A 27,594-nucleotide genomic window follows, 5' to 3' on the forward strand; every position below is an offset into this window, starting at 1 on the left:
CTCAGATATCATGTCATCAGTTGTGCCTGTGCTGAGAATACTGCCGCCCGCTTGTGCCTCAGATGCCATGTCATCAGTTGTGCCTGTGTTGAGAACGCTGCCCCGTCTGGTGCCACAGGCACCGTGCCATCAGTTGTGCCTGTGCTGAGAATGCAGCCCCCCTCTGGTGCCTCAGATGCCATGTCATCAGTTGTGCCTGTGCTGAGAACGCTGCCCCTCTATGGAGCCTCAGATGCGATGTCATCAGTTGTACCTGTACCGAGAATACTGCCGCCCGCTTGTGCCTCTGATGCCATGTCTTCAGTTGTGCCTGTGCCGAAAATGCTGCCCCCCTCTGGTGCCTCAGATGCCATGTCATCAGTTGTGCCTGTGCTGAGAACGCTGCCCCTCTATGGAGCCTCAGATGCGATGTCGTCAGTTGTACCTGTGCCGAGAATGCTGCCCCCCTCTGGTGCCTCAGATGCCATGTCATCAGTTGTGCCTGAGCTGAGAATGCTGCCCCTCTCTGAAGCCTCAGATGCTATGTCATCAGTTGTGCCTGTGCCGAGAATGCTGCCCTCCTCTGGTGCCTCAGATGCCATGTCATCAGAGTTGCCTGTGGTGAGAATCCTGCCCCCTCTGGTGCCTCAGATGCCATGTCATCAGTTGTGCCTGTGCCGAAAATACTGCCTCGCTCTTGTGTCTCAGATGCCATGTCATCAGTTGTGCCTTTGCCGAGAATACTGCGCCCGCTTGTGCCTCTGATGCCATGTCATCAGTTGTGCCTGTGCCGAAAATACTGCCTCGCTCTGGTGACTCAGATGCCATGTCATCAGTTGTTCCTTTGCCGAGAATACTGCCCCCCTCTGGTGCCTCAGATGCCATGCTACCTTTTGTGCCTGTGCTGAGAATGCTGTCATCCTCTGAAGCCTCAGATACCATGTCATCAGTTGTGCCTGTGCCGAGAATACTGCCCCCCTCTGGTGCCTCAGATGCCATGTCATCAGTTGTGCCTGTGGTGAGAATCCTGCCCCCTCTGGTGCCTCAGATGCCATGTCATCAGTTGTGCCTGTGCTGAGAACGCTGCCCCTCTCTGGAGCCTCAGATGCCATGTCATTAGTTGTGCCTGTGCCGGGAATGCTGCCCCCCTCTGGTGCCTCAGATGCCATGTCATCAGTTGTGCCTGTGGTGAGAATCCTACCCCCTCTGGTGCCTCATATCAGTTGTGCCTGTGCCGAAAAAATACTGCCTTGCCCTGGTGCCTCAGATGCCATGTCATCAGTTGTGCCTGTGCCGAGAATGCTGCCCCCTCTGGGGCCTCAGATGCCACGTAATCAGTTGTGCCTGTGCTGAGAATGCTGCCCCTCTCTGGAGCCTCAGATGCCATATCATCAGTTGTGCCTGTGCCGAGAATGCTGCCCCCTCTGGGGCCTCAGATGCCACGTAATCAGTTGTGCCTGTGCTGAGAATGCTGCCCCTCTCTGGAGCCTCAGATGCCATATCATCAGTTGTGCCTGTATCGAGAATGCTCCCCCACTCTGGTGCCTCAGATGCCATGTCATTGGTTGTGCCTGTGCCGAAAATACTGCCTCGCTCTGGTGCCTCAGATGCCATGTCATCAGTTGTGCCTTTGCCGAGAATACTGCCGCCAGCTTGTGCCTCTGATGCCATGTCATCAGTTGTGCCTTTACCGAGAATGCTGCCTCCCTCTGGTGCCTCAGATGCCATGTCATCAGTTTTGCCTGTGACGAAAATACTGCCTCGCTCTGGTGCCTCAGATTCCATGTCATCAGTTGTGCCTGTGCTGAGTACGCCGCCCCTCTCTGGAGCCTCAGATGCCATGTCATCAGTTATGCCTTTGCCGAGAATACTGCCGCCCGCTTGTGCCTCAGATGCCATGTCATCAGTTGTGCCTGTGGTGAGAATCCTGCCCCCTCTGGTGCCTCAGATGCTATGTCATCAGTTGTGCCTGTGCCAAAAAAATACTGCCTCGCTCTGGTGCCTCAGATGCGATGTCATCAGTTGTGCCTTTGCCGAGAATACTGCCGCCCGCTTGTGCCTCTGATGCCATGTCATCAGTTGTGCCTGTGCCGAGAATGTTGCCCCCCTCTGGTGCCTCAGATGCATGTCATCAGTTGTGCCTGTGCTGAGTATGCTGCCCCTCTCTGGAGCCTCAGATGCCATGTCATCAGTTGTGCCTGTGCCGAGAAAGCTGCCCCCCTCTGGTGCCAAAAATAGCATGCCATCAGTTATGCCTGTGCTGAGAATGCTGCAATCCTCTGGTTCCTCAGATGCCAATTGTGCCCATACTGAGTATACTGCCCCCTCTGGTGCATCAGATACCATGCCATCAGTTGTGCCTGTGCTGAGAATGCTGCCCCTCTCTGGAGCCTCAGATGCCATGTCATCAGTTGTGCCTGTGCAGAGAAAGCTGCCCCCCTCTTATGCCACAAATAGCATGCCATCAGTTATGCCTGTACTGGGAATGCTGCCCCCCCTCTAGGGCTTCAAATACCATGTCATTAATTGTGCCCATACTGAGTATACTGCCCCCTCTGGTGCATCAGATACCATGCCATCAGTGGTGCCTGTGCTGACAATGCTGCCCCTTTGGTGCCTCAGATGCTATGCCATCTGTTGTGCCTGTGCTGATAAGGCTGCACCCATCAGGAGCCTCAGATGCCATGTCATCTATTGTACTGGGAATGCTGCCCCCTGGTGCCTCAGATACCATGTCATTAAGTGTGCCCATGCTGTGTATACTGCCCCCTTTGGTGCATCAGATACCATGCCATCAGTTGTGCCTGTGCTGACAATGCTGCCCCCCTCTGGTGCCTCAGATACCATGTCATCAGTTGTGCCTGTGCCGAGAATGCTGCCCCCCTCTGGTGCCTCAGATGCCATGTCATCAGTTGTGCCTGTGCTGAGAATGCTACCCCTCTCTGGAGCCTCAGATGCCATGTCATCAGTTGTGCCTGTGCCGAGAATGCTGCCCCCCTCTGGTGCCTCAGATGCCATGTCATCAGTTGTGCCTGTGCCGAAAATACTGCCTCGCTCTGGTGCCTCAGATGCCATGTCATCAGTTGTGCCTTTGCCGAGAATACTGCCGCCCGCTTGTGCCTTTGATGCCATGTCATCAGTTGTGCCTTTGCCGAGAATGCTGCCTCCCTCGAGTGCCTCAGGTGCCATGTCATCAGTTTTGCCTGTGCCGAAAATACTGCCTCGCTCTGGTGCCTCAGATGCCATGTCATCAGTTGTGCCTGTGCTGAGTACGCTGCCCCTCTATGGAGCCTCAGATGCCATGTCATCAGTTATGCCTTTGCCGAGAATATTGCCGCCCGCTTGTGCCTCTGATGCCATGTCATCAGTTGTGCCTTTGCCGAGAATACTGCCGCCCGCTTGTGCCTCTGATGCCATGTCATCAGTTGTGCCTTTGCCGAGAATGCTGCCTCCCTCTGGTGCCTCAGATGCCATGTGATCAGTTGTGCCTGTGCTGGGAATGCTTCCTCTCTTTGGTGCTTCCAATGCCATGTGATTAGTTGTGACTGTGCTGCGAATGCTGTCCCCCTCTGGTGTACAAATGCCAAGTCATCAGTTGTGCCTGTGCTGAGAATGGTAACCCCCCTCTGGTGCCTCAGATGCCATATGATTAGTTGTGACTGTGCTGAGATTGCTGCCCCCTCTGGTGTCTCAGATGCCAAGTCATCAGTTGTGCCTTTGCTGAAAATGCTGGCCCCCCTCTGGTGCCACAGACACCGTGCCATCAGTTGTGACTCTGCTGAGAATGCTGCCCCCATCTGGAGCCTCAAAAGCCATGTCATCAGTTGTGCATGTGCTGAGAATACCTCCCCCCTCTCATGCCTCAGATGCCATGTCATCAGTTGGGCCTTTGCCGAGAATGCTGCCTCCATCTGGTGTCTCAAATGCCAAGTCATCAGTTGTGCCTGTGCTGAGAATGGTAACCCCCCTCTGGTGCCTCAGATGCCATATGATTAGTTGTGACTGTGCTGAGAATGCTGCCCCCTCTGGTGTCTCAGATGCCAAGTCATCAGTTGCGCCTTTGCTGAAAATGCTGCCCTCCCTCTCGTGCCACAGACACCGTGCCATCAGTTGTGCCTCTGCTGAGAATGCTGCCCCCATCTGGAGCCTCAAAAGCCATGTCATCAGTTGTGCATGTGCTGAGAATACCTCCCCCTCTCATGCCTCAGATGCCATGTCATCAGTTGGGCCTGTGCTGAGAACGCTGCCCCCCTCTGGTGCCAAAAATAGCATGCCATCAGTTATGCCTGTGCTGAGAATGCTGCACTCATCTGGTTCCTCAGATGCCATGTCATTAATTGTGCCCATACTGAGTATACTGCCCCCTCTGGTGCATCAGATACCATGCCATCAGTGGTGCCTGTGCTGACAATGCTGCCCCTTTGGTGCCTCAGATGCTATGCCATCTGTTGTGCCTGTGCTGAAAGGCTGTGCCCATCAGGAGCCTCAGATGCCATGTCATCTGTTGTGCCTGTACTGGGAATGCTGCCCCCCCTCGAGTGCCTCAGATACCATGTCATTAATTGTGCCCATACTGAGTATACTGCCCCCTCTGGTGCATCGGATACCATGCCATCAGTGGTGCCTGTGCTGGCAATGCTTCCCCTTTGGTGCCTCAGATGCTATGCCATCTGTTGTGCCTGTGCTGATAGGGCTGCACCCATCAGGAGCCTCAGATGCCATGTCATCTATTGTACTGGGAATGCTGCCCCCTGGTGCCTCAGATACCATGTCATTAAGTGTGCCCACGCTGAGTATACTGCCCCCTTTGGTGCATCAGATACCATGCCATCAGTTGTGCCTGTGTTGAGAATGCTGCCCGCGTCTGGTGCCACAGGCACCGTGCCAGCATTTGTGCCTGTGCCGAGAATGCTGCCCCCTCTGGTGCCTCAGATGCCACGTATTCAGTTGTGCCTGTGCTGAGAATGCTGCACTCCTCTGGTTCCTCAGATGCCATGTCATTAATTGTGCCCATACTGAGTATCCTGCCCCCTTTGGTGCATCAGATACCATGCCATCAGTTGCGCCTGTGTTGAGAATGCTGCCCCCGTCTGGTGCCACAGGCACCGTGCCATCATTTGTGCCTGTGCTGAGAATGCTGTCCTCCTCTGAAGCCTCAGATGCCATGTCATCAGTTGTGCCTGTGTCGAGAAAGCTGCCCCCCACTGGTGCCACAAATAGCATGCCATCAGTTATGCCTGTGCTGAGAATGCTGCACTCCTCTGGTTCCTCAGATGCCATGTCATTAATTGTGCCCATACTAAGTATCCTGCCCCCTCTGGTGCATCAGATACCATGCCATCAGTGGTGCCTGTGCTGACAATGCTGCCCCTTTGGTGCTCAGATGCTATGCCATCTGTTGTGCCTGTGCTGATAAGGCTGCACCCATCAGGAGCCTCAGATGCCATGTCATCTGTTGTACCTGTACTGGGAATGCTGCCCACTGGTGCCTCAGATACCATGTCATTAAGTGTGCCCATGCTGTGTATACTGCCCCCTTTGGTGTATCAGATACCATGCCATCAGTTGTGCCTGTGCTGACAATGCTGCCCCCCTCTGGTGCCTCTGATGCCATATCATCAGTTGTGCGTATGTTGAGAATGCTGCCCCCGTCTGGTGCCACAGGCACCGTGCCATCATTTGTGCCTGTGCTGAGAATGCTGTCCTCCTCTGAAGCCTCAGATACCATGTCATCAGTTGTGCCTGTGCCGAGAATGCTGCCCCCCTCTGGTGCCTCAGATGCCATGTCATCAGTTGTGCCTGTGCTGAGAATGCTAGCCCTCTCGGGAGCCTCAGATGCCATGTCATCAGTTGTGCCTGTGCCGAGAATGCTGCCCCCCTCTGGTGCCTCAGATGCCATGTCATCGGTTGTGCCTGTGCCGGAAATACTGCCTTGCTCTGGTGCCTCAGATGCCATGTCATCAGTTGTGCCTTTGCCGAGAATACTGCCGCCCGCTTGTGCCTCTGATGCCATGTCATCAGTTGTGCCTTTGCCGAGAATGCTGCCTCCCTCGGGTGCCTCAGATGCCATGTCATCAGTTTTGCCTGTGCCGAAAATACTGCCTCGCTCTGGTGCCTCAGATGCCATGTCTTCAGTTGTGCCTGTGTTGAGTACGCTGCCCCTCTCTGGAGGCTCAGATGCCATGTCATCAGTTATGCCTTTGCCGAGAATACTGCCGCCCGCTTGTGCCTCTGATGCCATGTCATCAGTTCTGTCTTTGCCGAGAATACTGCCGCCCGCTTGTGCCTCTGATGCCATGTCATCAGTTGTGCCTTTGCCGAGAATGCTGCCTCCCTCTGGTGCCTCAGATGCCATGTGATCAGTTGTGCCCATGCTGGGAATGCTTCCTCCCTTTGGTGCTTCCGATGCCATGTGATTAGTTGTGACTGTGCTGAGAATGCTGTCCCCCTCTGGTGTACAAATGCCAAGTCATCAGTTGTGCCTGTGCTGAGAATGGTACCCCCCTCTGGTGCCTCAGATGCCATATGATTAGTTGTAACTGTGCTGAGAATGCTGCCCCCTCTAGTGTCTCAGATGCCAAGCCATCAGTTGTGCCTTTGCTGAAAATGCTGCCCCCCCTCTGGTGCCACAGACACTGTGCCATCAGTTGTGACTCTGCTGAGAATGCTGCCCCCATCTGGAGCCTCAAAAGCCATGTCATCAGTTGTGCATGTGCTGAGAATACCTCCCCCCTCTCATGCCTCAGATGCCATGTCATCAGTTGGGCCTTTGCCGAGAATGCTGCCTCCCTCTGGTGTCTCAAATGCCAAGTCATCAGTTGTGCCTGTGCTGAGAATGGTAACCCCCCTCTGGTGCCTCAGATGCCATATGATTAGTTGTGACTGTGCTGAGAATGCTGCCCCCTCTGGTGTCTCAGATGCCAAGTAATCAGTTGTGCCTTTGCTGAAAATGCTGCCCCCCCTCTGGTGCCACAGACACCGTGCCATCAGTTGTGCCTCTGCTGAGAATGCTGCCCCCATCTGGAGCCTCAAAAGCCATGTCATCAGTTGTGCATGTGCTGAGAATACCTCCCCCTCTCATGCCTCAGATGCCATGTCATCAGTTGGGCCTGTACTGAGAACGATTCCCCCCTCTGGAGCCTCAGATATCATGTCATCAGTTGTGCCTTTGCCAAGAATGCTGCCCCCCTCTGGTGCCTCAGATGCCATGTCATCAGTTGTGCCTCTGCTGAGAATGCTGCCCCGCTCTGGTGTGTCACATGCCATGTCATCAGTTGTACCTGTGTTGAGAATGCTGCCCCCTCCCTGGTTCCTCGGATGCCATGTCATCGGTTGTGCCTGTGCTGAGAACGCTGCCCCCCTCTGGAGCCTCAGATATCATGTCATCAGTTGTGCCTGTGCTGAGAATACTGCCGCCCGCTTGTGCCTCAGATGCCATGTCATCAATTGTGCCTGTGCCGAGAATGCTGCCCCCCTCTGGTTCCTCAGATACCATGTCATCAGTTGTGCTTGTGCTAAGAATCCTGCCCCCTCTGGTGCCTCTGATGCCATGTCATCAGTTGTGCCTTTGCTGAGAATACTGCCACCCGCTGGTGCCTCAGATGCCATGTCCTCATTTGTGCCTGTGCTGAGAATGCTGCCCCCCTCTGGTGTCTCACATGCCATGTCATCAGTTATTCCTGTGTTGAGAATGCTGCCCCCTCCCTGGTGCCTCGGATGCCATGTCATCCGTTGTGCCTGTGCTGAGAACGCTGCCCCCCCTCTGGAGCCTCAGATATCATGTCATCAGTTGTGCCTGTGCTGAGAATACTGCCGCCCGCTTGTGCCTCAGATGCCATGTCATCAGTTGTGCCTGTGTTGAGAACGCTGCCCCGTCTGGTGCCACAGGCACCGTGCCATCAGTTGTGCCTGTGCTGAGAATGCAGCCCCCCTCTGGTGCCTCAGATGCCATGTCATCAGTTGTGCCTGTGCTGAGAACGCTGCCCCTCTATGGAGCCTCAGATGCGATGTCATCAGTTGTACCTGTACCGAGAATACTGCCGCCCGCTTGTGCCTCTGATGCCATGTCATCAGTTGTGCCTGTGCCGAAAATGCTGCCCCCCTCTGGTGCCTCAGATGCCATGTCATCAGTTGTGCCTGTGCTGAGAACGCTGCCCCTCTATGGAGCCTCAGATGCGATGTCGTCAGTTGTACCTGTGCCGAGAATGCTGCCCCCCTCTGGTGCCTCAGATGCCATGTCATCAGTTGTGCCTGTGCTGAGAATGCTGCCCCTCTCTGAAGCCTCAGATGCTATGTCATCAGTTGTGCCTGTGCCGAGAATGCTGCCCTCCTCTGGTGCCTCAGATGCCATGTCATCAGAGTTGCCTGTGGTGAGAATCCTGCCCCCTCTGGTGCCTCAGATGCCATGTCATCAGTTGTGCCTGTGCCGAAAATACTGCCTCGCTCTTGTGTCTCAGATGCCATGTCATCAGTTGTGCCTTTGCCGAGAATACTGCGCCCGCTTGTGCCTCTGATGCCATGTCATCAGTTGTGCCTGTGCCGAAAATACTGCCTCGCTCTGGTGACTCAGATGCCATGTCATCAGTTGTTCCTTTGCCGAGAATACTGCCCCCCTCTGGTGCCTCAGATGCCATGCTATCTTTTGTGCCTGTGCTGAGAATGCTGTCATCCTCTGAAGCCTCAGATACCATGTCATCAGTTGTGCCTGTGCCGAGAATACTGCCCCCCTCTGGTGCCTCAGATGCCATGTCATCAGTTGTGCCTGTGGTGAGAATCCTGCCCCCTCTGGTGCCTCAGATGCCATGTCATCAGTTGTGCCTGTGCTGAGAACGCTGCCCCTCTCTGGAGCCTCAGATGCCATGTCATTAGTTGTGCCTGTGCCGGGAATGCTGCCCCCCTCTGGTGCCTCAGATGCCATGTCATCAGTTGTGCCTGTGGTGAGAATCCTACCCCCTCTGGTGCCTCATATCAGTTGTGCCTGTGCCGAAAAAATACTGCCTTGCTCTGGTGCCTCAGATGCCATGTCATCAGTTGTGCCTGTGCCGAGAATGCTGCCCCCTCTGGGGCCTCAGATGCCACGTAATCAGTTGTGCCTGTGCTGAGAATGCTGCCCCTCTCTGGAGCCTCAGATGCCATATCATCAGTTGTGCCTGTGCCGAGAATGCTGCCCCCTCTGGGGCCTCAGATGCCACGTAATCAGTTGTGCCTGTGCTGAGAATGCTGCCCCTCTCTGGAGCCTCAGATGCCATATCATCAGTTGTGCCTGTGTCGAGAATGCTCCCCCACTCTGGTGCCTCAGATGCCATGTCATCGGTTGTGCCTGTGCCGAAAATACTGCCTCGCTCTGGTGCCTCAGATGCCATGTCATCAGTTGTGCCTTTGCCGAGAATACTGCCGCCAGCTTGTGCCTCTGATGCCATGTCATCAGTTGTGCCTTTACCGAGAATGCTGCCTCCCTCTGGTGCCTCAGATGCCATGTCATCAGTTTTGCCTGTGACGAAAATACTGCCTCGCTCTGGTGCCTCAGATTCCATGTCATCAGTTGTGCCTGTGCTGAGTACGCCGCCCCTCTCTGGAGCCTCAGATGCCATGTCATCAGTTATGCCTTTGCCGAGAATACTGCCGCCCGCTTGTGCCTCAGATGCCATGTCATCAGTTGTGCCTGTGGTGAGAATCCTGCCCCCTCTGGTGCCTCAGATGCTATGTCATCAGTTGTGCCTGTGCCAAAAAAATACTGCCTCGCTCTGGTGCCTCAGATGCCATGTCATCAGTTGTGCCTTTGCCGAGAATACTGCCGCCCGCTTGTGCCTCTGATGCCATGTCATCAGTTGTGCCTGTGCCGAGAATGTTGCCCCCCTCTGGTGCCTCAGATGCCATGTCATCAGTTGTGCCTGTGCTGAGTACGCTGCCCCTCTCTGGAGCCTCAGATGCCATGTCATCAGTTGTGCCTGTGCCGAGAAAGCTGCCCCCCTCTGGTGCCAAAAATAGCATGCCATCAGTTATGCCTGTGCTGAGAATGCTGCACTCCTCTGGTTCCTCAGATGCCAATTGTGCCCATACTGAGTATACTGCCCCCTCTGGTGCATCAGATACCATGCCATCAGTTGTGCCTGTGCTGAGAATGCTGCCCCTCTCTGGAGCCTCAGATGCCATGTCATCAGTTGTGCCTGTGCAGAGAAAGCTGCCCCCCTCTTATGCCACAAATAGCATGCCATCAGTTATGCCTGTACTGGGAATGCTGCCCCCCCTCTAGGGCCTCAAATACCATGTCATTAATTGTGCCCATACTGAGTATACTGCCCCCTCTGGTGCATCAGATACCATGCCATCAGTGGTGCCTGTGCTGACAATGCTGCCCCTTTGGTGCCTCAGATGCTATGCCATCTGTTGTGCCTGTGCTGATAAGGCTGCACCCATCAGGAGCCTCAGATGCCATGTCATCTATTGTACTGGGAATGCTGCCCCCTGGTGCCTCAGATTCCATGTCATTAAGTGTGCCCATGCTGTGTATACTGCCCCCTTTGGTGCATCAGATACCATGCCATCAGTTGTGCCTGTGCTGACAATGCTGCCCCCCTCTGGTGCCTCTGATGCCATATCATCAGTTGTGCGTGTGTTGAGAATGCTGCCCCCGTCTGGTGCCACAGGCAGCGTGCCATCATTTGTGCCTGTGCTGAGAATGCTGTCCTCCTCTGAAGCCTCAGATACCATGTCATCAGTTGTGCCTGTGCCGAGAATGCTGCCCCCCTCTGGTGCCTCAGATGCCATGTCATCAGTTGTGCCTGTGCTGAGAATGCTACCCCTCTCTGGAGCCTCAGATGCCATGTCATCAGTTGTGCCTGTGCCGAGAATGCTGCCCCCCTCTGGTGCCTCAGATGCCATGTCATCAGTTGTGCCTGTGCCGAAAATACTGCCTCGCTCTGGTGCCTCAGATGCCATGTCATCAGTTGTGCCTTTGCCGAGAATACTGCCGCCCGCTTGTGCCTTTGATGCCATGTCATCAGTTGTGCCTTTGCCGAGAATGCTGCCTCCCTCGAGTGCCTCAGGTGCCATGTCATCAGTTTTGCCTGTGCCGAAAATACTGCCTCGCTCTGGTGCCTCAGATGCCATGTCATCAGTTGTGCCTGTGCTGAGTACGCTGCCCCTCTATGGAGCCTCAGATGCCATGTCATCAGTTATGCCTTTGCCGAGAATATTGCCGCCCGCTTGTGCCTCTGATGCCATGTCATCAGTTGTGCCTTTGCCGAGAATACTGCCGCCCGCTTGTGCCTCTGATGCCATGTCATCAGTTGTGCCTTTGCCGAGAATGCTGCCTCCCTCTGGTGCCTCAGATGCCATGTGATCAGTTGTGCCTGTGCCAAAAAAATACTGCCTCGCTCTGGTGCCTCAGATGCCATGTCATCAGTTGTGCCTTTGCCGAGAATACTGCCGCCCGCTTGTGCCTCTGATGCCATGTCATCAGTTGTGCCTGTGCCGAGAATGTTGCCCCCCTCTGGTGCCTCAGATGCCATGTCATCAGTTGTGCCTGTGCTGAGTACGCTGCCCCTCTCTGGAGCCTCAGATGCCATGTCATCAGTTATGCCTTTGCCGAGAATATTGCCGCCCGCTTGTGCCTCTGATGCCATGTCATCAGTTATGCCTTTGCCGAGAATACTGCCGCCCGCTTGTGCCTCAGATGCCATGTCATCAGTTGTGCCTGTGGTGAGAATCCTGCCCCCTCTGGTGCCTCAGATGCTATGTCATCAGTTGTGCCTGTGCCAAAAAAATACTGCCTCGCTCTGGTGCCTCAGATGCCATGTCATCAGTTGTGCCTTTGCCGAGAATACTGCCGCCCGCTTGTGCCTCTGATGCCATGTCATCAGTTGTGCCTGTGCCGAGAATGTTGCCCCCCTCTGGTGCCTCAGATGCCATGTCATCAGTTGTGCCTGTGCTGAGTACGCTGCCCCTCTCTGGAGCCTCAGATGCCATGTCATCAGTTGTGCCTGTGCCGAGAAAGCTGCCCCCCTCTGGTGCCAAAAATAGCATGCCATCAGTTATGCCTGTGCTGAGAATGCTGCACTCCTCTGGTTCCTCAGATGCCAATTGTGCCCATACTGAGTATACTGCCCCCTCTGGTGCATCAGATACCATGCCATCAGTTGTGCCTGTGCTGAGAATGCTGCCCCTCTCTGGAGCCTCAGATGCCATGTCATCAGTTGTGCCTGTGCAGAGAAAGCTGCCCCCCTCTTATGCCACAAATAGCATGCCATCAGTTATGCCTGTACTGGGAATGCTGCCCCCCCTCTAGGGCCTCAAATACCATGTCATTAATTGTGCCCATACTGAGTATACTGCCCCCTCTGGTGCATCAGATACCATGCCATCAGTGGTGCCTGTGCTGACAATGCTGCCCCTTTGGTGCCTCAGATGCTATGCCATCTGTTGTGCCTGTGCTGATAAGGCTGCACCCATCAGGAGCCTCAGATGCCATGTCATCTATTGTACTGGGAATGCTGCCCCCTGGTGCCTCAGATTCCATGTCATTAAGTGTGCCCATGCTGTGTATACTGCCCCCTTTGGTGCATCAGATACCATGCCATCAGTTGTGCCTGTGCTGACAATGCTGCCCCCCTCTGGTGCCTCTGATGCCATATCATCAGTTGTGCGTGTGTTGAGAATGCTGCCCCCGTCTGGTGCCACAGGCACTGTGCCATCATTTGTGCCTGTGCTGAGAATGCTGTCCTCCTCTGAAGCCTCAGATACCATGTCATCAGTTGTGCCTGTGCCGAGAATGCTGCCCCCCTCTGGTGCCTCAGATGCCATGTCATCAGTTGTGCCTGTGCTGAGAATGCTACCCCTCTCTGGAGCCTCAGATGCCATGTCATCAGTTGTGCCTGTGCCGAGAATGCTGCCCCCCTCTGGTGCCTCAGATGCCATGTCATCAGTTGTGCCTGTGCCGAAAATACTGCCTCGCTCTGGTGCCTCAGATGCCATGTCATCAGTTGTGCCTTTGCCGAGAATACTGCCGCCCGCTTGTGCCTTTGATGCCATGTCATCAGTTGTGCCTTTGCCGAGAATGCTGCCTCCCTCGAGTGCCTCAGGTGCCATGTCATCAGTTTTGCCTGTGCCGAAAATACTGCCTCGCTCTGGTGCCTCAGATGCCATGTCATCAGTTGTGCCTGTGCTGAGTACGCTGCCCCTCTATGGAGCCTCAGATGCCATGTCATCAGTTATGCCTTTGCCGAGAATATTGCCGCCCGCTTGTGCCTCTGATGCCATGTCATCAGTTGTGCCTTTGCCGAGAATACTGCCGCCCGCTTGTGCCTCTGATGCCATGTCATCAGTTGTGCCTTTGCCGAGAATGCTGCCTCCCTCTGGTGCCTCAGATGCCATGTGATCAGTTGTGCCTGTGCTGGGAATGCTTCCTCTCTTTGGTGCTTCCAATGCCATGTGATTAGTTGTGACTGTGCTGCGAATGCTGTCCCCCTCTGGTGTACAAATGCCAAGTCATCAGTTGTGCCTGTGCTGAGAATGGTAACCCCCCTCTGGTGCCTCAGATGCCATATGATTAGTTGTGACTATGCTGAGATTGCTGCCCCCTCTGGTGTCTCAGATGCCAAGTCATCAGTTGTGCCTTTGCTGAAAATGCTGGCCCCCCTCTGGTGCCACAGACACCGTGCCATCAGTTGTGACTCTGCTGAGAATGCTGCCCCCATCTGGAGCCTCAAAAGCCATGTCATCAGTTGTGCATGTGCTGAGAATACCTCCCCCCTCTCATGCCTCAGATGCCATGTCATCAGTTGGGCCTTTGCCGAGAATGCTGCCTCCATCTGGTGTCTCAAATGCCAAGTCATCAGTTGTGCCTGTGCTGAGAATGGTAACCCCCCTCTGGTGCCTCAGATGCCATATGATTAGTTGTGACTGTGCTGAGAATGCTGCCCCCTCTGGTGTCTCAGATGCCAAGTCATCAGTTGCGCCTTTGCTGAAAATGCTGCCCTCCCTCTGGTGCCACAGACACCGTGCCATCAGTTGTGCCTCTGCTGAGAATGCTGCCCCCATCTGGAGCCTCAAAAGCCATGTCATCAGTTGCGCATGTGCTGAGAATACCTCCCCCTCTCATGCCTCAGATGCCATGTCATCAGTTGGGCCTGTGCTGAGAACGCTGCCCCCCTCTGGAGCCTCAGATATCATGTCATCAGTTGTGCCTGTGCCAAGAATGATGCCCCCCTGTGATGCTTCAGATACCATGTCATCAGTTGTGATTGTGCTAAGAATCCTGCCCCCTCTGGTGCCTCAGATGCCATGTCATCAGTTGTGCCTTTGCCAAGAATGCTGCCCCCCTCTGGTGCCTCAGATGCCATGTCATCAGTTGTGCCTCTGCTGAGAATGCTGCCCCCCTCTGGTGTGTCACATGCCGTGTCATCAGTTGTACCTGTGTTGAGAATGCTGCCCCCTCCCTGGTGCCTCGGATGCCATGTCATCGGTTGTGCCTGTGCTGAGAACGCTGCCCCCCTCTGGAGCCTCAGATATCATGTCATCAGTTGTGCCTGTGCTGAGAATACTGCCGCCCTCTTGTGCCTCAGATGCCATGTCATCAGTTGTGCCTGTGCCGAGAATGCTGCCCCCCTCTGGTTCCTCAGATACCATGTCATCAGTTGTGCTTGTGCTAAGAATCCTGCCCCCTCTGGTGCCTCTGATGCCATGTCATCAGTTGTGCCTTTGCTGAGAATACTGCCGCCCGCTGGTGCCTCAGATGCCATGTCCTCATTTGTGCCTGTGCTGAGAATGCTGCCCCCCTCTGGTGTCTCACATGCCATGTCATCAGTTATCCCTGTGTTGAGAATGCTGCCCCCTCCCTGGTGCCTCGGATGCCATGTCATCCGTTGTGCCTGTGCTGAGAACGCTGCCCCCCTCTGGAGCCTCAGATATCATGTCATCAGTTGTGCCTGTGCTGAGAATACTGCCGCCCGCTTGTGCCTCAGATGCCATGTCATCAGTTGTGCCTGTGCCGAGAATGCTGCCCCCCTCTGGTTCCTCAAATACCATGTCATCAGTTGTGCTTGTGCTAAGAATCCTGCCCCCTCTGGTGCCTCAGATGCCATGTCCTCAGTTGTGCCTTTGCCGAGAATACTGCTGCCCTCTGGTTCCTCAGATACCATGTCATCAGTTGTGCTTGTGCTAAGAGTCCTGCCCCCTCTGGTGCCTCAAATGCCATGTCATCAGTTGTGCCTTTGCCGAGAATACTGCCGCCCGCTTGTGCCTCAGATACCATGTCATCAGTTGTGATTGTGCTTGTGCTAAGAATCCTGCCGCCTCTGGTGCCTCAGATGCCATGTCATCAGTTGTGCCTTTGCCAAGAATGCTGCCCCCCCTCTGGTGCCTCAGATGCCATGTCATCAGTTGTGCCTCTGCTGAGAATGCTGCCCACCTCTAGTGTCTCACATGCCATGTCATCAGTTGTACCTGTGCTGAGAATGCTGCCCCCTCCCTGGTGCCTTGGATACCATGTCATCGGTTGTGCCTGTGCTGAGAATGCTGCCCCCTCCCTGGTTCCTCTGGCATGGCATCTGAGGCACCAGAGGGGGGCAGCATTCTCAGCATCCTCTGCTTACATTACATGAGGTTTCTCCAGTGAGCAGTGCAACAGCAACCTGATCATCTTTCTTATTTATTTTGTGTTGACTATTGTGATAACCATCCTGGATTGTGTTTTTATAGCGCTTCAAGTTAAAGAAGGCAGCGTCTAATCTGGAGAATGTTTTAAGAATTGATACAAAGTAGTTATAGGGGCCCCTTTTTTCCAATGTAAAATTTATGACAGGTGGGAATGCCCCCTGGTTGTTCTTTTCCGCCCCCTTTTGATATGGGTTTGATTTCTTTTTGATATGGAATTGATATCCATACATTTTTTATATCAAAATGTTTTGATTTCACATTTTATATTGATTTGATATCAGCTTTAATAAATTGCTATATAAATTGTGTTTGTGTACTTTTATACAGTTTGATATAAAGTGTATATCAAAATGTTTTTAATATGGGAGAGCGCCTGTGCGCTGTTGCTTGGTCAAGGGCAGAGTGAGTTGTGAGGCATTAGAAAGCAAGTTTTAGGGTTTGGTGATGCGGTGCTGATTTGGGAGTGGGTGGTGGTTAATGTCTGAGAGTTTGATAGAGATGGAATATAAAGCTAGGCAGATTGGGTTTCGTCATGCAGTGCTAAGAGTTATATGAATATAAATCTAGGCACGCTAAATGATGTCACGACTTGATAGGGGTTTTAGAAAGTTTGCATATAACTGTAGGGGGATCGCCAACATGATTTTATATGGATTTGATATAATTTTATAACACTTATAGCCAATGTTTTTTATATTGGATATTTTTCTGATATTTTGTATATCAAATAATTCAGTCATTTTTATATTGCAATGAATTTTTTGATATCAACATTTCTCAATATCAAAATAATACCTTTTATATAAACTTTATATAATGTTAATATCAAATTTGATTGAAAGGGCTGGCTTAAGACCGCAATGATGACACAGGGGAGGGTCAGACAACCCGGATATATACCGCTCTGCGATGGGCTGATAAACACGGCACTTTTTGAGATTTTCAGGGACTATTCCGGAAGCAGCTATTATGACCAGCTATAGCTATGGCGCGGGGCGAATAACCCCTGGAAGTCTGTGGATTTGCTGGTGTAAGAAGGGATGGAGGATGCTCAGGATCTAATGAACTCGAAGAGTCTTGGGACAATGACGAGGCTGTTTTAGAGCAATCATTTGCACTCGACGCAAAACCTGAAGATGAGAACTGCAAAGCTACGGCAATGTCGGCGGACGCAGCAATGACGACGGAGACCGCTTGCAGCCCCCGGAACCCTGATGAAAAACAGTGCCAAATGTGCAGGGGTGGGGTGAAAAAGACTACAGCAGAGACTATTAATATTTATTGCGCTTGATGTTCCAGCTGGTTTGAAACCCCGGGGTCTTGTGAAAGTAGCCTGTGTAAGGCCTGGCTATCGATGCTGGAGACCGACGCCCTTAAAGACAATGCCACTATTCAATGCATTTGTTGTTCAAAACAAATTGAAAGCCTGGAGGATATCGATCTGTGCAAGGATTGTATTGTGCTAATGAAGATCGATATGGACATGCAAACTCCTCTTCGCACTGATATTCATGCCAGCCAGGGGATTACGGCCATCGCACTGGTAACGTGCTTAAAGCAACACTTTTACAGGTGGTGCTAAGACATAAAATTAATGATCCACAGCAGGATGCTCACGAGTTTTGGAAAAAGCTAACACAGATAATCCACTATGTACAATATGTTTTGTGTTGAGCCCAAAACACATTATAGACTTGTTGCGACTGACATAACTGCTGACACAGATAAGGATCAGAGCGGGGACTGAGCGATGCGTATCTGAAACATTGTGGGCTATAGAATCAGCGAATAACCCGCTTTCGAAAATAAAGCAGTTTAGTCGCATGTGTCCGATGGGCGCTAGAAACATCATTGAATAAACAGTTTGCAACCATGTGGGGAAAAAATATATATAAATGGAGTGTAACACAAGCCCTTGATGAAGCAGCGGCATACAGGTGTAATTTTAATGTGAATATATTTTGAATATAATTGTCGTTTTCAAATGCGAATAAAAAACGCTATTTATAAAAACTGACTGTGTCTTTATGTTGAGTTGTTACGGGGAGACATGTCTGGCCTGAAGCTGTCAAAAATATATTATGATGAAGGAGGTGTCGACAGTTATGGCGGGGTTGACAGCCTGTATCGTAAAATGCAAGCTGATCGTGAGAAGGTGTCATGGGGGGCTGTTAAAGACGTGGCTTTCAGGGGCGGAGGCCTACACGTTGCATAAGCCAGCCCAGAAACAGTTTAAACGCGAATGACTGTGGAATGTGACATCAATCAACAAATGGCACGCAGATATTATGGATTTGTGCCAGCTCAGTGAAGACAACAATGGTTTCCTTTATATTCTAGCCGTCATCAACGTTCTATCAAAATACGCTAATGTTGAAGCTTTGAAGAACAAACTAAACTGCAGACGGATGCCGTAAAAGAGTTTTTAAATAAACTGCTGTAAAACCTTCTGAAGTAGCACGGTGTACACCACTCTGAAGTTAAAGCCTCTATTGTATAACGTTTTATACACACCTTTAAAACATGACTCTGGTGCTTTTTTACAGCTAAAACACCCACAGATATGTGGAGGTGCTACCCACATTTATAAATGTGTATGACAACATGCATCAAAGATCTAATACAACCATACCAGCAGGTGTAACATCGCAAAATTCCCTGGCTGTCAGGAAAAAACTGTACGGCAAAATACTTTTTAAAAAGACAAAAGATATACCCCTTAAAAAGGGGGATCAGGTGCGGAACTTGAAACACAATACCATCTTCACAAAGGGGTAAGAGCAGAACTACAGCAATGACATCTTTATTATAGATGGCATGGTTCCAAGGGAGGGTGTTTATATACATAGATTACATGATTATTCGGGGAAGGGAGCTCTGGGTTTTTTTTTATAAGGATGAGATCCAGAAAGTCAATAAAAACCAGCAGGCCATTTATAGAATCGAAGAAACCATAATATGTAAAGGTTGTTAAGCCAAATAACAATATTTCATTAAATGGCTGGGATGGCCTGACAAATTCAACAGTTGGGTACCCGCTGGATCCCCAGAGACCACGCGTGTGTAGCTGCAGTCAAAATAAAGTCTGCATCTGTTTATATCATGCTTCCCAGCAACACTTCAGCCTATTGAATAAAATATCCAAGTTTACCGTGAAGCTGGCCAAACCCATAAATCTGGAGGGTCAATGGACGGTTGTGCTCCCTGAGTTTCAGTATGTCTGATCGGTGGAAGCTATTTCTATCATAAAACAAACAAAACCGCTGAGGATTTGGCCGGGAGGATTTCCTGAGGGACATTATCCAAACATGCAGGAACTTGTCAGTCATCAACAAAGCCATAGCATGCATACCCAAGTATCAGCACACAATGCTACATCTGGACCTGCACCAGCTGAAAGGTTATCTACAGGGCGCAGACAGCTCTGTTAGGTTTTCAACAACCGAGAGACTGTGCAGCATATTGGGAACCGTGCAACATATTGAAAGTAAAGAACCGTGGGACAAAACTTGCGCCGATATTAACAGGGTTTTTAATAGCTTATTGCTTTATAGCGACATCGTGGAGCATAAAAGAGTGTATGTATGTCCCCCTGCTTAGAACCCATGGAGATTAAAGGAAACAACAACGATATTGTGAAATTCAATACAGCAAATCCAAGTATGTCCCCATGTGTAAAAAATGCTTTGGCACCATCAACATACAGATTAGAGATGATCAGGGGCAGTTTGCATCATTTAAATATGGAAAATTCTGGCTGCAGTTGCACTTCAGAGCACTCCGGCTAAAAAACCAATAAAAGCAGCGCTATAATGGCGATGGTGAAGAACTATGGAGACCCAAGGGCTTCCATGGAATATTACATGAACCAAGCCGGTTACGGCGATCAACTGTATTTTTGCAGAGCCCCGTCATGTATGGGGCAGGGCTCGGAGGTATCTTTAAAAGTCTGTTTAGATGCGTGATGCCCTTTATACAGTGCGGCTTTGAATTAGTTAAACTGCATGTGAAAATGGTAGCTGTGAATATTGCAAAAGATATCATGGGAAGCGTGACAACAGCGTTTGCTGAGTGGCTAGCCAGACAGAAAAAGGAGGGTCAGGGCGGGTCGGGGCTCATTTATAAATCACGTAGTAGCGTTGAGAGGAACAGGTCGGCATCCGTGTTGCGCGGTCAACCAAGATTCAACAGGAAAAACAGATCAAAGCCCTGCTTCGAACCAACGCATGGGAAGAAGAAATATGTTTTTCCTAAAAGACACAAGGGCAGTGATATTTTATAAAGAACAATGGCCTTCCTACACAGAGCATCGAGGGAGTGTGTAAAATCAGAGCTCAATCTCTTTACCATGCCCCCCATCCAAACCAGCATAGACAACAGTTTCTTTATCGAGGTCTCGCCGCTGGTGGCTCAATCACTGCTAGACCCCATAGAATTTTTTGTATCGGTTCAACCGATATGTATCTGGATTTGAACGATACGCTGCTACATCTAACCTATAAAATAACAAAGGCTGATGGAAACACCGCTGCTACAGCGCGAGTGGGCACGATCGCTTACCCGATAGCCAGCATGTTCAATCAGGTGGACGTGATGCTCATCGATCGACTGATAACACAGAGCAATAACATGTATGCCTACCGGGCCTATATGGAGAGCCTGTTAAATTATAGCAGTGATGTCCAGGACAAGCAGCTGCCGACCGGTCTCTTTTACCACGATAACGTGGGGCATTTCGACAGCACCGCTCTGGATGGTGAGAAGGGATTTGTGAAAAGAGCCTATTATGCCAGAACCAGCAGAGTATTTGATTTACTAGGCCGACCCATTCTTTCAGGATAAACTAATGATTAACAGCATTGATCTTAAAGTGAAACTATCCAGAAACACAGATACTTTCTGCCTCATGAGCAGGGATGCTGAGCAATACAAACTAGTGATCGTATCCGCCAGTTTATGCGTTAAGCATGTAAGCGTCTCATCAACGGTTAGACTGGCGCATGCAGAGGCACTCCAGATATCTAACGTAAAATACACTGTGGAGAGTGACACTCTAAAAGTCTTCAGCATTCCTACTAGTAGCCGCGGTACCAGTCAAGACAACCTGTTTCTAGGGCAGCTCCCTAAAATATTCATCATGGGGATTGTTGAAACAAAGGCTCTCAATGGGGCATATGATAAAAAAAACTTCGAGTTCGAACACTGTAACATGAACTATGTGGTGCTGCACAAGGACAGTGTTTCGATCCCTGCCAAAGCATATACCCCCAACTTTGGACTTCCGAACATAATCAGAGAATACATGGGGGACGTGGCTGTCACAGGGAAACAAATGCGAGCTGTGCCGGTTTCATTTACACGCAATGAATATGCTCTCGGCTATACCCTACTGGCCTTTGATCTAAGACCTGATAAAGCATTAGTGGGGCATTTCAATCTCGTGAGCACCGGAAACCTACACACTGAGGTAAAGTTTGAAAGAAACCTAACCGTCACACATTTCCAGTTAGTGTGGAGCGTTTTTGATAGCGTTCTTAAGATCAACATACAGAGAAACAGACTTTTTGATATTTAATGGACACTCTACTGATACGATTTCTGCGCAACGATAGACACGCGCAAAAAACATTTCACAGTGTGTATGCCAGCGATACATGTCCCAGCCATCTACCCAGAAATCACTCTGTAAGCCTGGTGGTGAACACCGACCTGCAGGACCGGGGTGGCTGGAGAGGGGGTGATAATGGTGTTTGACAGTTGGGCATGCTTCCTGCACCACCCCATATAAGCCAGAGTTTTAACAGACTATGTATGAAGCATTGCAAAGTATTTACGTTATATTACTGTACTGGTTCAAGACTATAAAGCCATGACCTGCTGTCAACACTGTATGTTCTTCATCACTTAAATGTCAGAATGGAGACCGCTGTCGGCTGTTTTGAAAATGTATTCAAGCAATCCCATGCAAAACGATGAAATGGTGACCAGATTTGTTAAGAAGACACTACACAATGTGCATAGATCTTGCAAAATGTTTACAGTGTGTCAAAAATGTAAATGTGTATCATCTATACATTGATACATGTGTCAATAAAATAGCTTTGTTTTAAACCATGCAGCACGTGTTATTATACATACTAGGTAATATAACATAATAAACAACCAGTCATGTTTATGAATTGAAAACGTTTATTAATAAAAAGACATATTTAATACTGAAGGAAAAATGTTTTAGCAGAATATAGTGGCAAAAAATCATATACATTCAACAAGGGGCGCCCCGCATTACTCCCATAACCGTTTAGGCCTGTCACGGCCTTGTCGAGGTCTAGACGTTTCAAAGTCACGCATGCCAGAAGTGGCTAAAGAATCTGTAAGCCAACTGGTATTCCACCCCTGCTTATGGGTGTGCTTAACGGGCTGTGTTGTTGGCGAGGAGTTGCAGGAGCCCCGGCTTTTAGCCGCTCCAGAAGGCGGAGTTGGGCGACATTACTCATGACCGAAGTCGGTATATTTAAATCAGCCACCCCCTGCATAAACTCGTTCCATCCGATGGGGGCATTTATTGTAGAAGTGGGGATTCGGTTTCTAACACTTTATAGTAGATTGTGCAAGTTAAAACCCCTTAAAACCCTGACTTTATTAACAAACACTCCCCGATCGGTCCACGGGGCTGCACCCTTTACAAGTTTCATCTTATTTAGCAATAGTTCCATGTTAGGTTTAGAGCATTGGCTAAGCATGTTTAACACATCAGCCACAACCAAATCAGTCCCAGACGGTTCCCTCGCACTGCAAGATTCTTCAGGCGGCATGTATAAAGTTATAAGTTTGTTTTTCTCTGCATCACTGTGTCGTGTATGGTTTAAGTATTAGTGCAGAATATTTGAATACATCGTCGCTTTATGATGCACAGATAAATCAGATCTGTTCAAAACATCCCTCATTTCCGAGTTGAGACGCCTGCTACCAACTTTTTGTATATTCCAATCCGGTGGAGCTGTGGCAGTCGTCAGGTTTTCTAACTGACTCTTGTCCATGAGATACATTTTATGGGTGTGTTCCATTATTAGCCTCTGAGCAAGCTGGTGATTAGCAGTAGGGCTATGCCTTTGAGCAATCCTATGAACCCACCGGCCTACAAGACCACTTTTCGTTTAGCCCTTAGTGATATTTGCTTATTGCACAGTTTCTTGATGACCTTCTTTTTCTTTTTCAACACACTTATTTGACGGTGTGTTACGGGGATGTGTCCCTTTAAAGTGTTCTGAGCAATCTGTGCAATAGCGGCCACCAGATCATCAGAGGGAGCAGCTAGAATGGCCTTTGGTTGTTGAGGGGTGGTATTTACAAGCATTTTCAACAGCGCAATGTTTCTTCATATGTGTATGGACATGGTGAAAGCGCGACAGGGTACTGACGCGAAATTGAGCTTAATTTAGTTTTTTAGATGTCTTTCTCGGGATATAAACAGCTGGTAGCCCCGGCGGAAATAGATTGATGCGCAATCTATAATCCTCTAGAGTGGCTGTTTTTAAATTCACCAGGTGATACCCGTAGGGCTTACTGGTTGCGTCTTCAAAAGCTTCCATGAGAAGAACAAGTTACTTTCTTACCTGGTAACGTTCTTTCAATGGGATGGTCCGACGACGTATTCCATATCTATGACATGTAATCACCACAGCTGTGCTGCTTCGGAAACTTTTTTCGGCGTCTGCGTCCTGCGTCGATGATGTCGATGCGCCGTCGTCGAGGACCTCCTCCGACGTCCGACGTCATCCGATGTGATAAGTAGGACGCACGACGCCCGTCGCCTCAGTTGTAGTTTTTTCCCCCAGAACTTGTGACATTAGTCAACTGCCAGCCAGACACAAAGCCTTACGGAACGTAAGCTGCAATCGCAAAAGAAATTCTGCAGCGGGGAAGGCAGGGCGGGAGCGATATGGAATACGTAGTCGGACCATCCCATCGAAAGAACGTTACCAGATGAGAAAGTAACTTGTTCTTCGAGGGGATTGGGTCCTCCGACGTATTCCATATCTATGACAGACTCCCAAAGCAGTACCAGAGCAAGGAGGAGGGAAAGAATTTAAAATCAAAATTTAGAATAGTCAATCAAATAGCAGAGCAAAGGACCGCCTTGCCAAAGGCCAGATCCTGTGCTCGGATGGAATCAAGGGAATAGTGACGTACAAATGTATGTACTGAAGCCCAGGTGGCTGCATCACAGATGTTGCGAATAGGAACACCCCTCTGCAGGGCAGTAGATGCAGCCATACCCCTGGTAGAATGGGCCCGCAAGCCAGCCGGTGGGTCCTTACCCGCCAAGCGGTAGCACTCCGCGATGGCCAAAATAATCCAGCGAGACAAAGTCGGTTTCGTCACAGCTTGCCCTAAACGCTTTCCAGCGTAACCAATAAAGAGTTGATCGTCCACTCTGACCCGGGACATGCGTGAAACATAAAAGCTTAAAGCTCTCCTAGGATCAAGCCTATGGAGCCTCTCCTCTTCCTACCAGGATGCGGAGGAGGATAGAATGCCGGAAGAACAACCTTCTGGGCCAAATGAAATTCCGTCACTACCATCGGAAGAAAAGAAGGACGAACTCTAAGGACAACCCTGTCCTTGTGAAATACAGTGAAGGGTGGCTTAACTGAAAGTGCCTGTAACTCACTCACTCTGCGAGCGGAAGTAACCGCAACTAAAAACACAGTTTTCAGAGTTAACAGGCTCAAAGGGCAAGAATGTAAAGGCTCAAACGGAGCACCCATAAGAAACTTAAGAACAAGGTTTAAATCCCAACCGGGCACCAGGAAAGGTGACAGAGGGAACAAATTAGTGAGCCCTTTCAGAAACTGTGAAATTAAAGGGATTTTAAAGTAAGAACACTCTTCAGACGAGCGCTTAAAGATGGACAGCGCCGCCAGGTAACCTTTAATGGTACCCACTTGCAAGCCCCTGTGGGCCAAAGAAAGTAAAAAGGACAGAACCATGGGGATGTCACATGCAAAAGTATCCACATTCTGAACTCGGCACCAGTCGCAGAACTTACGCCAACGGCAACGGTACAGAGACTTAGTTGCTGGCCTTCGGGCCGAAAGCAAGACCTCCATCACGTCTTCAGGGAGGTCCCAATCCATATACCTCAACCTTTCAGAAGCCAAGCATGAAGGTTGAGGGATCTGACCTCTGGATGGAGAACCTGACCCCCCTCCCGTGAGAGCAGATCGTCTCGGTAGGGAAGACGACGCGGAGGGCAGATGGACAAGTCGAGAAGGTCCGGGTACCACGTCCTCCGAGCCCACGCCGGAGCAATGAGGATCATCTGGGAACCGAACTTCCGTAACCTCCGCAGCACTTGCGGGATGACGGGGACTGGAGGAAACGCGTACAGCAGCGGGAACGACCACTCCACCACGAACGCGTCTCCCAAGGCTCCTTTTGGAGGAAATTCCATCGAACAAAACCTTTCGCACTTCCGGTTGACACTGGAGGCGAAGAGATCCACTTGAGGGGTCCCCCAAATGGAGAAGATCTCCAGGAGAATCTCCTGAGCCAACTCCCACTCGTGAGAGATCGTGCTCTGCCTGCTCAGAGCGTCCGCCGTCACGTTTTCGTCTCCGGCCAGATGAACTGCCGAGATCGAAACTTCCTGCTGGATGGCCCAGAACTCGAGCTGCATCGCCTCCCTGCACAGAGGAAGTGACCCCGCCCCCCCTTTTTGTTGAGGTAGTGCATGGCCACTGTGTTGTCCGTCAGGATCAGGACACTCTTTCCTCGCACAGTCGGCAGAAAAGCCTTCAGGGCTAGCCTGACGGCCCTCAGCTCCAACAGATTGATATGGAGTCTGGACTCCGACGGAGACTAACGACCGCTGACTGTCAGCCTGTTGGCATGAGCTCCCCAACCCGTGAGGGATGCATCCATCACGATCGTCACCTCTGGCCAGGGAAGCCAAAAAGGAGCCCCCTTCATCAAGTTGCCTTCGACGGCCCACCACAGAAGGTCCCGGGCGACCGAGGGCGGCACCTGAACCGGGTCCGACATCCTGCCGGAGGACTGCGACCATTGCGTCTTGAGCGCCCACTGCAAAGATCTCATCCGCAGGCGAGCCTCTGGCACCAGAAGAATGCAGGATGCCATGAGGCCGAGCAGCCTCAAGAACTCGAACGCTGGGAGCGTCTGGGCATGCTGAAACTTGTGCACCATCTGCTGAATGTGAAGAGCCCTCACCTAGGGAGGAAAACACTGCCCCAGGGAAGTGTCGAGCACTGCTCCGATGTACTGGAGCCACTGTGTTGGCGTCAAATGGGACTTCTTTAAATTGAGGGAGAAGCCCAGCCTGTGAAGGGAGTGGCAGGCGACGGACAGATGATCCAGGACTTGCTCGGGAGAGCTCCCCCTGATCAACCAATCGTCCAGGTAGGGGTAGACGTGAATCCCCCCTTGCATGAGATGCGCTGCCACCACCACCATGAGCTTGGTGAAAACCCTCGGGCGGAGGTCAATCCGAACGGCAGGACCCGAAACAAAGTGCGAGTCGCCAACCGCGAACCTCAGGTACTTCCTGTGCTTGGGATGGATCGGCACATGGAAGTAAGCATCCTTGAGGTCGAGTGACACCAACCAGTCCTGAAGCTGAAGGGCCTGGAGGACTTGAGAGAGAGTAACCATCTTGAACTTGTCCTTCCTGAGGAGTTTGTTCAAACCGCGCAAGTCCATGATGGGTCTCAATCCCCAGTCTTTCTTCGAAACCAAAAAATAAGGGGAATACCATCCCATGTTCCTCTCCGCTACAGGCACCAGTTCTATGGCGCCTTTCTCCAGCAGGGCTTGAATTTCCTGCGCAAGGAGCGGATCCGGACTCTGCAAAGAGAGGTTCCCCGGTGGATTGTCGCGAGGCCTGTGCCGAAAAGGAAGACAGTAGCCGTGGGTTATGATCTCCAGAACCCACACATCTGAAATAATGGCTTGCCACTCTACAAGATGCTGCGCCAGCCTTCCCCCAACCGGCGAACCATGGGACATGGCCTCATGACTGAGTGGGAGCGGCCGCGGCGTTATCTGAGGGCAAAGAGGCAACTGCCCGAGCGGCCTTGGCACCACGGGTACCCTGTCGTCCACCTCTGGTACCCCTGCATTGGCCTCTTTGACTGCCAGCTCCTCTCGCTTTACTGAAGGACGAGTAATAGCGAAAGGAACCACCCCTCCACTGCTGTCCCCAAGGCAAAAAGGCGGAGGTTGGCGAACTGCAGCGCCCAACGACTTTGCTGCAGCTTTCGATGTCTGCAACCTCTCAAGGCTCTCGTCAGCCTTGCGGCTAAAAAGGTGTTCACCGTCAAAGGGCATGTTGAGGAGCCGAGACTGCACATCAGGAGCAAACCCCGACTTCCGCAACCACGCAAACCTGCGTATCACGGTGCTCGCCGCCATGGACCTACTGACGCATTCAGCTAAGTCCAAACCCGACTGAACGGACTCACACATGGCATCCTTACCATCCTGGACCATAGCAAGGAAACCATCCCGTTCGTCCCCCTCGGGAATATGTTCAGCCGCTAACGCAACACAGTTCCACAGAGTGTGTGTGAAACGAGACAAGGCACAAATGGAGTTGGCCGCCTGAAGCGCCATACCACCAGAAGAAAACACTTTCTTCGCCCAGCCATCAACACGTTTGTCGTCCCTATCAGGAGGGATGGTAGGGTACGACGCCTGCTTTGCCGGGGCCGTGGCCACCTGCACCACCAAACTCTCCGGAGTAGGGTGCCTGGTCAAGTAGCAGGGGTCGCTACTGGCTGGACGGTATTTTCGCGACAAGGATCTGCCCACCGCCGGGAGACTCTCCGGAGCAGTCCAAGCCGCCGCCACCCTTCTCTGTAAAGCCATATGGAACGGCAGTACCGGATCAATTGGGGGACCAACATCAAGGATGTCCGTCAGATCATCCTGCACAAACTC

Source organism: Ambystoma mexicanum, chromosome 1q (assembly GCF_040938575.1).
Source record: "Ambystoma mexicanum isolate Mex_15411 chromosome 1q, UKY_AmexF1_1, whole genome shotgun sequence".
NCBI lineage: Eukaryota > Metazoa > Chordata > Amphibia > Caudata > Ambystomatidae > Ambystoma > Ambystoma mexicanum.